The 10,000-nt window shown below is 35.8% G+C and overlaps 1 protein-coding gene across 1 annotated transcript in view; it reads right to left on the bottom strand.

Annotated features, from left to right (window-relative positions):
* Positions 1–9,740, bottom strand: part of LOC135208435 (uncharacterized) — a 265,384-nt gene extending 255,644 nt beyond the window's left edge. The window contains exon 1 of the mRNA XM_064240606.1: positions 9,612–9,740. The gene's annotated coding sequence lies outside the window, so the exon portion shown is untranslated. The remainder of the gene's footprint in view (positions 1–9,611) is intronic.
* Between the last annotated feature and the right edge of the window lie 260 nt (positions 9,741–10,000).

Raw genomic sequence — 10,000 nt, 5'->3', positions numbered from 1 at the left:
TTATGTGAATGTTGTCACGTCACAGATCATGGATGGCGCTTATTTTTATCATTTCTCTTACAGAAGGAATGTGAAAGATTTAGTGTCGTATTTTTTCCATACATCAAGTTATTCTTTTGGTATTCCATTATTATTATTATTATTATTATTATTATTATTATTTTTTTTTTTTTTTTTTTTTTTTTTTTTTTTTTTTGCTCTATCACAGTCCTCCAATTCGACTGGGTGGTATTTATAGTGTGGGGTTCCGGGTTGCATCCTGCCTCCTTAGGAGTCCATCACTTTTCTTACTATGTGTGCCGTTTCTAGGATCACACTCTTCTGCATGAGACCTGGAGCTACTTCAGCCTCTAGTTTTTCTAGATTCTTTTTCAGGGATCTTGGGATCGTGCCTAGTGCTCCTATGATTATGGGTACGATTTCCACTGGCATATCCCATATCCTTCTTATTTCTATTTTCAGATCTTGATACTTATCCATTTTTTCCCTCTCTTTCTCTTCAACTCTGGTGTCCCATGGTATTGCGACATCAATGAGTGATACTTTCTTCTTGACTTTGTCAATCAACGTCACGTCTGGTCTATTTGCACGTATCACCCTATCCGTTCTGATACCATAGTCCCCAGAGGATCTTTGCCTGATCGTTTTCTATCACTCCCTCAGGTTGGTGCTCGTACCACTTATTACTGCAAGGTAGCTGATGTTTCTTGCACAGGCTCCAGTGGAGGGCTTTTGCCACTGAATCATGCCTCTTTTTGTACTGGTTCTGTGCAAGTGCCGGGCATTCACTTGCTATGTGGTTTATGGTTTCATTTTTCGTATTGCACTTCCTACATATGGGAGAGATGTTATTTCCGTCTATCGTACTTTGAACATATCTGGTTCTTAGGGCCTGATCCTTGTGCCGCTGTTATCATTCCTTCAGTTTCCTTCTTTAGCTCTCCCCTCTGTAGCCATTGCCAATTGTCATCGCTGGCTAGTTCTTTAGTCTGTCTCATGTATTGTCCGTGCATTGGTTTGTTGTGCCAGTCCTCTGTTCTTTCTGTCTTTCTCCTGTCTCTGTATATTTCTGGGTCTTCGTCTACTTTTATTAGTCCTTCTATTAGTAATTATTATTATTATTATAATAAAAAATAATAATAATAATAATTACTAATAGAAGGAACTAATTATTATTATTATTATTATTATTATTAGTTATTATTATTATTATTATTATTATTATTATTATTATTATTATTATTATTATTATGTATAGGGGTAACCCAAATCTACGAGAATTTGTATATGACGGTAGATTTGACCTATGAAAAACAAGTAACATTTTCATTATACAGTATTCTTCTTCTTCCTGTTGTGATAAGTAATTTAAGGTTTCCGATCTCTTAGAAGGTACGTTTTTATTGAAACTAGTTATAATCAATGTCCCATTCAATGAATCATAATAGAGAATATATATGCGTGTATGTGCTATGCTCGGGAGGATGGTTGCTTGCATTCCTATCTGAATGCATTACAGGATGTAGGGTACAAACAGACAGCATAAAAAATAATACATATGATACTATATATATATTTATATTATATCATATAATAATTATATATATTTATATATATAATATATTATATATATGTGTGTGTGTGTGTGTGTGTGTGTGTGTGTGTGTGTGTATGTGTATATATATTATGTGTATATAATATATAATTACATTATATAAATTTCGTGTATTGATGTTTTTCCGCTTTTATTGATGGAATCCATCATTAGAGGAGTAAATTAGGAAAGGTTCCATACCAACCTAGTATTTATCACCGGGATAACTACATTATGGCGTAAATGATGCAATTAGTTTTACATCTATAATGGATAAATGGACTTTTAACATGATGAATTACTGCTTTTATTTTGTATGAACTGCGATTTAAATAGCATCAAAACATTCTCGCGATTTATGGAATCAGCATTTTTGGATGCTGCATTATTTACCGGAATCTTTTTGGCTTTTTATGTGACAGGAAATGGGTCATGGACGATCGTTTAGATGCATATCAGGTCCAGCCTTTTTTCTTTCCTTTTTTTATTATAGATAAATCTGTATTTCATTTTGAAATCGTGATGAGTTACAGTGCAGTGCGTAAGGACAGATATACCTCTTTTGGATATATGTATATATTTAGGTGTGTTGTTTGTGCCTTATTTGGCGGTATAAAAAAAGACGTCCGTTTAAACACTAAGCCCATCATGTATGGTAAGATATATCGATCAGATATAGTAGCATACTTATTTTGCTATTACTGATGGGTGAAGTTTTTTGTGATTGCATAATCAATGTTAACGTCCTTAATATGTGGCAACAGCATCGCATTTTGAGAATAGTGGCTGAGCGTGCATATGAATAGGGCAAGTAGAAATTCAGAAATATTATAACAACAGATACAAAGAATGAATAATAGATTGGTGAGCGCATAGATGGATACGATAGATGTAAATGTTACAATGATGCATACAAAATCTATGTTTTTGCTATCATATATCATCACATAATTTTATATTTGTTCACTCTAATATGTATCTCGGTATACTTAGTGGCTGAAAATACAAAAGAGGGAGAAAAACATACAAAATTCAACGATGAGGAAGAAGCACTGGGTTTTATTCTGTAAGGAATCCAAAGAGCCTCCTCTCAAGGCAAAGGCACTTAAGATTTTATGGAGCCAGGATTGGCGTAAGGAAGGAAGAAACAGTCAGGATGAGGACTCTCCAGGGCATTTATTGACATGGGGACATTTATAGTGCGGGTCGGAGAGCCATCGGTGCATGTAAGTGGCTTTCTTAGTGGTAGAGAAACTATCACAGGTGAGCGGTTTGTGAGTGAACAGGATGCTTTTAGAAAAGTGAGGGAAAACAGTCTTTGAAACATGTTATAGAAATTGAATTGTGATCTAAACTCCATTTCAGGGATGAATAAAGCCGGTATGATATGATACGGCGCTGGAATGCAATGGGCATTTGCGACTTTGAAATCAACCAAAAGTTTTACCGTTTTCTGAGTAGGTTAGCCAATCTCGAATGGTGAATCAATTGAATTGCAAAGATGAACTTGATGAATGAGTAGAGATTATATGTAAACCTTGTGTTTCTGTCTCCATCAATCCCCAATAAAATTCTTTCGGTCGTGCCGTCTAACGGTTGCCGAGATTTAGAGTAAACTTGCACACAAGAGGTATATCAACTGAAAATTTACTTTTAGTGACCATTATCATCTTTGTTACTAGGGTTTTTTCTTGACTGTAGACAAGTACAGCTCATAAGAGACATGGAACATATAGCAAATGAAATTTTTGTTACATATTGGTTTCGTTCACTCATGAAATATGAATAATGGAAACATAATGCACCTGCGAGTATGTGACACACACATACAAACACATACATTTATATATATGATATATATATATATATAATATATATGTGTGTGTTGTTGTGTGTGTTGTGGTGTGTGTGGTGTGTGTGTGGTGATGTTTGTATGTATTCTAAACATGAAGGCGGTTTCCGATGTAATTTAGATATGAGCTTCGGCGTTCGTGTGGTACCATTTACGTTTGTCAAGTCCATCTGTGTATTTGTCCTGTGATTGTTTCAGTATCGAGAACGTACAATGTAATTGTATTTAGGATGATAGTACTAAAAGAAAAAAAGAAATTCGTAAATCGACACCTCTGCCACACTTACTGATTTGCGCTTATCTGTTAAGTAATTAAGTATACTTTTATGCCTTTTCGTTTCTGTTTGAAGAATATTTTACGGAAAGCTGCTCAGTCTCATTTTTATATTGCTCGCTCTCATCCTCCCTTTCTCTCTCTCTCTCGATCTCTCTCTCTCTTCCTCTCTCTCTCTCTCTCTCTCTCTATATATATTATCTATTATATATATATATATATATATATATAGATATATATATAATATAATATATATATATATATATATCAGTGTTTCTACAGAAAGCTGAATATAAGGTTAATAGTACATTTAATTAAATAATAAGGTAACGTCATTCTGTTAAGAGTAGTTTATTGTCACTTTTTCGTATTGCATTCTTCGACGACGCCAACTGAGGACGACCTGCTCTTGATATGGCATAGGCGTCAGTGATCAATACTACAGTTGTGACGACATTTTATGTCTATGTTTCAGTCAAACAGTCCATCAGTTTTTCCTCTTCCTGCGTAGTACAGTGATGGATATTCCGCAAATCTGTCTGGGATGTTGTTATCATCCTCCATACCTCCAATCATGAGACGCGTCAGTGCAACGGCGTCTCTTAGGCCTCAGGATCCGTAACTAAGAAAATGGAATGGGATTTTTATGGAATCCTGGTCCTAGAAAGAGAGGCCTATTTGTTACTTGGTTCTCTTGCAATAATATGAAACTTAAGAAAGTTTTTTTTTTTTATTCCTTACGTATTAATTCCAGTCCTAATTTATGTTGATTTGAAGTAGTAAATGTGTTAAATATGTTCTTTTTTATTTAAAAGGTTAAGATATTCCAGTTTTAATCCGTTTTGCTTGATGTCTAGAACCTAGCTATTGGGAAGCTCTCCTTTGGCATTGTATGACTGTCCAGCGTTAACTTTGGCAACAGTTCTTGCAAATACAGAAAATGTTTATTGTGTACAAAAACAATCACCCAATTATTGTACACAGCTCCGATCATTTTTGGTACTGACGCCCATACAGATGTACAGAGGAACTACAGTTGGTTCACCTTAAGTGAACCAGCTATAGTAACATGCAACATTACGTAATGGCTTTTGTACCCTTCTTGTTCTTGCCTTTCACAAGGGGAAATCAATATTCTTCCTTTACATTGCATAGCCCGTCGGGTTCCTTAAACCGCTTTACGGAATGCTTCGGCTCAAACCTTGAATATCTTTACGCTCAGTTGGAAAGATATCCGAGACTCCATTCTTCTTCTTCTTCTTCTTCTTCTTCTTCTTCTTCTTCTCTTCTTCTTCTTCTTCTTCTTCTTGAAGCTTTCTCGTGATATTTGAGGTTATGGTAATTTTCTTGTTTTATGGTGATGCCGCATTACTATTTGTGGGATGCGCGAATGTCACTTAAGAAGCGAATTCTTGATCAAATTCTCTAAAAATATTGAAGCAGTAAATGCTATTTTTGGCGCCCATTGCCTTTGTTGTTGTAGCGACAGATGGATGCAAATCAAATAATCAATTAATCGCAATTTTTCATGAAAAACATAATTATTTTTGTGAATTATCACTTTACCGGTTTACGTTTATAGCGCTCTATTGTTTTGTAAAGTAAATGTTTTCTCTTTGAATATTTTTATAGAAATGTTATGCATAAAACGTACGACCTGAGGTTTATGAAATAAATTTTTTTTTTATATCATCTACAAAAATTTTAAATAATTACAGTATCGTTACATGTTTTCTTTCTTGTTTCGTTGTAATGCTTTTTGTTACCAATTTTATGCATAAAATATAAGACCTCAGGTTTATGAAATAAAATAATTTATTCTATACTGTGTAAAAAAATTTAGAAATAATTCCAGTTTCATCTCAACTTGTGTTTCTTGCTTCGTTGTAGAATTGAATGATTGATAAGTCTTCAACGGGAGACAATTTAAATTCTCATTGAACATATGAAAGATTATGAAAGATAGCTGGGTTGCGTGAAGCTGCTTGCATTCGGTGTGCTTTATAAAAGAATAACAGCATTCTATCATTATTATCATATATATAATATTATAATATATATATATATATGTGTGTGTGTGTGTGTGTGTGTGTGTGTGTGTTTGTGTGCGTGTGTGTGTGTGTGTGTGTGTTGCTGTCCATATTGTTTCTTCGATTTTGTTTCCTACCAAAAGTGTAAAGGAATGGACTAAAATAAGCAAACGTACAAACATGCCCGCGCTCCTTAGTCTTTGTCTAGTTAGCGAGAGAGAGAGAGAGAGAGAGAGAGAGAGAGAGAGAGAGAGAGAGAGAGAGAATCATGATTCATTGGTGGCTTAATAATGTATGCAACGTAATATGAGGAAGGACGAGATAGGCTAAAAGCTACGCACCACTTACATTTTATGTATTTATGATCAAGTCATGGTTGGCTGTTTGGAAATAGTTCGGGTATGTTTCGGGAAATATATGTTAGAGATGAGGCTTTAAGTTTAAGCCGTCTTTTACTGCAGTGCAAAGTGAAATAAGGACAGGATTAGAAAGGACAGCTGATGTTAGATTAGATGACATAAGGCAAGTTGAATTATCTTGCGGCAAATAAATACCGTGATGAATAACTGAGAAATAATGTTCCTTATATCTCAGATATTCATCACGAGACGAGACATAAAAGATAATTAACTTGTTGAGGAACTGTGCCTTGAGAGTTTATTCAGAAGCCCGCAATAAAGCGATGTGTTGAACGCTGGTTTAACAATCCTCTATTGTGAAACACTAAACATTACTGAAACTGTTTAAAAACAAATTCGTAGCCATCTCACGCAAGACTTCAGGCCATAATGATGAAGAGTGGTGATACGAGAAACTTAGCCTGTATCGGGCTTAATATTTTACAAGAAAGGCTCAGAGACTGAATAAATAAATTGATGACTGAAAAGCCACCGTGAGAAATAGATTACATCAACTAAGTTCTACTATTTAGCATATGTAAGTTCGGAAAAAGTTATTAAAATATATATGTAATATACATATGTGTATATATATATATATATATATATATATATATATATATATATACTATATATATATAATATAAAAATTGGGAGGAATGATAAAGGATAGTTCAAGTATCTGTGTAATGAACATGATTCACTCAAGAAGGCAGATGATGGTACATACGCATAGGAGTAATGCTTCCACAAGTGCTCTCTCCCCGCTTCCGTTTTCCCCGACCATGAAACCCTTCTTCTGCCCTTCAGTATTCAAGTTTCTCGCGTCCTTTGGGAGCAATCCCAGGACTCATTCACTTTCCTTTTTCTCTCTTACTTCGGCCCTGGGTGTTAGATAACGGATCCATCCGGTTGCCCATTCCCTTCGCCTCTGCGGTGACAAGAAAGTTCGATCTCTACTCAAGAGGCTCAAGATTCATGGCCTTATATCAGCGGCCGCAGAGTCTCGTCAGTAGATGGCGTTTCACGAATACCAGATGATCCTTCTTGTCAAGTTTATCGAACAGAAGGTTTCGACCTTTTGCCACATGATGATGATGATGGGGAATGTAGGCTACTTGATATTATCACTGATAGGGTCTTGTTGCTGTTGCTACATTAAATGGACCTTATGCTTGTGCAGTCTCTTGCTTGTATCAGTCTTTCTTGCTTGCTCTCTCATTATCAAGTTCAAGATGGGAGGCACAGTGTTTTTTTTATCATGCATGTGCTGTGTGTGTATGTATATATATGTGTATATATATATATATATATATATATATATATATATATATATCTATAGCAATTCAATTTGGTGCGAAGGGGAAGGACAATTCTTTATTCCTTTCTAAGTACTTTATTCAGGTGTTGGCGTTTCAGAACGATTAGTCCCTTTTTCAAAGCTACATAATAGAAACAGACATATATATATATATATATATATAATATATATATATATATATATATATAATGTGTGTGTGTGCGTGTGTATACATACATACATACATACTATATATATATATATATATATATATATATATATATATATATTATACATTATTGTATTAACCATAGTGTGGCCTCTTTGCTTCTGGATTGCTTCAAAGTTTCGATACACTGGACACTTAAAAAGTCTAAAATCTACTTGAAAGAATATGAAAAAATGATGATAACGTCCGTAGTAGGATTCGAACCTGCATCCGAAGTATCAGAACGACGTCACGTTGCCCACCTGACCAGCTGCCTTCTGGTACCTCGGATGCTGGTTCGATTCCTGTTACGAACGTCGGAATTTCTTTCTATTTTTTTCATTTGCATCTTAGGCTTCTTAGTGATAAGCGTACCCAAGGAATCGAGAATCTAAGATTGCAAGTACATGTGCATCAGGAAAAACGCATATTATATATATATATATATACATATATATATATATATATATATATATATATATATATATATATACTTATATATATATATATATATATATATATATATATATATATATATATATATATAAACTTGTGTGCGTGTGCAATTTCTAGAAAGTGTGTGGAAAATCTATTGTTTCTGCGCATGAAAAGTGATCACGTCGGGTGACGAGAAGAGTGCTCGTTGTTGTTAGCAAAAGTCAAATGAAATATTTTTGTTACCTCGACTTTGAAAGATATAATCATTTCAGGTATTTCGAATCGGATTTTGGTAAATTCGCTAGTTCATCAAGTCTTTTATTAAATAATTTGAGAAACAAATGGGATATCAGTCATTTCATGTTTTTGAAATGATGAATAGGTACATTGTCATTACATACGTGCGAAGCATTCGAATTTTACGTTTAACTAAGTTATTTCCGTAAGGGATGAATTATTAGAAATAATAGCATTCTCATTTCTGCAGTTTTTGTATGTTATATTTAAAAGCAAATACCTAGTATTCCCAAAGTTTCAGCTTCAGCTTTGAGCCTCAGGGAATGAATTGTAATAAGACAGTCTGTAGAAAGGTGAATGGATGCGTACTCCGATTAATGATGTATTTAATAGTACATTTTTTTTACAACTTACGTTGACGTGAATTGAATTATGCATCTTTGATAATTCACATCTACAGTTTTTTCTTATGCCTCATAATATTCTTAAAAGATGTACACGAAGCTCTTTTTTTATCTCATTTAGTTGTAAATGAATGTTGCAGTCATTTTGTAATACTTTTTAATTACATGTATGGCGGGCATCCAACTACTGCTCACTCTTATCTAAAAGTAGAGACATAAAAAAGAAGAAAAACGATGTATAGATAAAGCCAGTCATATCACAGTGAGCGACGCAGAAGCGCTCGCTGAGCTACACCAAAAAATAAAAAAAAGATTTGCCTCTGTTGCAATAGTTGGCCGCGAGCATTGTCCGTTGGGGGCAGCACCCCTCTCCCAAAATACTGTTGAAGTAAACAGGAACCACGTCACCCTCACATCACTCTTCCCGGACACCCACGCCGCCCAATTTCACGGGACCAACTCTGTAATACACCCATGATCAGCTCATTAAGTCTTGAAATACGAAGCATGCAAATCTCCTCGTGCAAACTTCCCCATACTTACTTTCGCCAAAGTTACAGAGTCGCTTTAGGCTTTAGAAAAGTTTTAGCAGCCGTCAGTCCTCCATTCGAGAGCTTTTTGGTTGTTTTGCAAAGCTTGAATGGAACATTGTCATCGCTGCTCATGGTCGTATCTGTAGCAAAGTCCGGGCGCGCACCAGAGACAACTTGCCCCACGGAAAGTTTTCGAAGTTTGCGAAGTTGATCAACTCACTCAAGTCCAAGTTGTTTCTTTGCTCAGTGCTGTACCGTACGAATTAATACTAAGGTAATTGTGTAACTGACCCCGAAATCTCGTTTTTTTTTCTCTCTCTCCCGCACCCTTGTGGTAACTGACCTACGGCGCCAATGCGCGCTGACACTTCCACTTCTACGCTCCCGAGTGAACCACTTCCCCAACCCGGCACTGCCACAAAAGGAGGAGGGGGCCGCCGCGCCCTGCACCGATCGCGGCCGATGCCACCAACCTACTGATTCACTCTGTTTCTCCGAAGCACAAACGGCGCTAGGGGAGAGGGGAGGTGAGCGAGGCAGGAGGCGGAGGAGGACGAGGAGGAGGAGGAAGAGGAATAGGAAGAGGGGAAAAGGTGGGGATAAATGTCATATTGAGGGTGGAGGCGGTGTTTGGGGTTTGTCCCTCTGAACGTGTAATGTAGAGTAAGCTCTATATCATTTTTATGTGCAATGAAGTCGTCAGTTCCTCTCTCTCTCTCTCTCTCTCTCTCT

Source organism: Macrobrachium nipponense, chromosome 35 (genome assembly GCF_015104395.2).
Source record: "Macrobrachium nipponense isolate FS-2020 chromosome 35, ASM1510439v2, whole genome shotgun sequence".
NCBI classification, from domain to species: Eukaryota; Metazoa; Arthropoda; class Malacostraca; order Decapoda; family Palaemonidae; genus Macrobrachium; species Macrobrachium nipponense.
The sequence above is the reverse complement of the archived record's forward strand: the minus strand, read 5'-3'. Positions and strand labels throughout refer to the sequence as shown.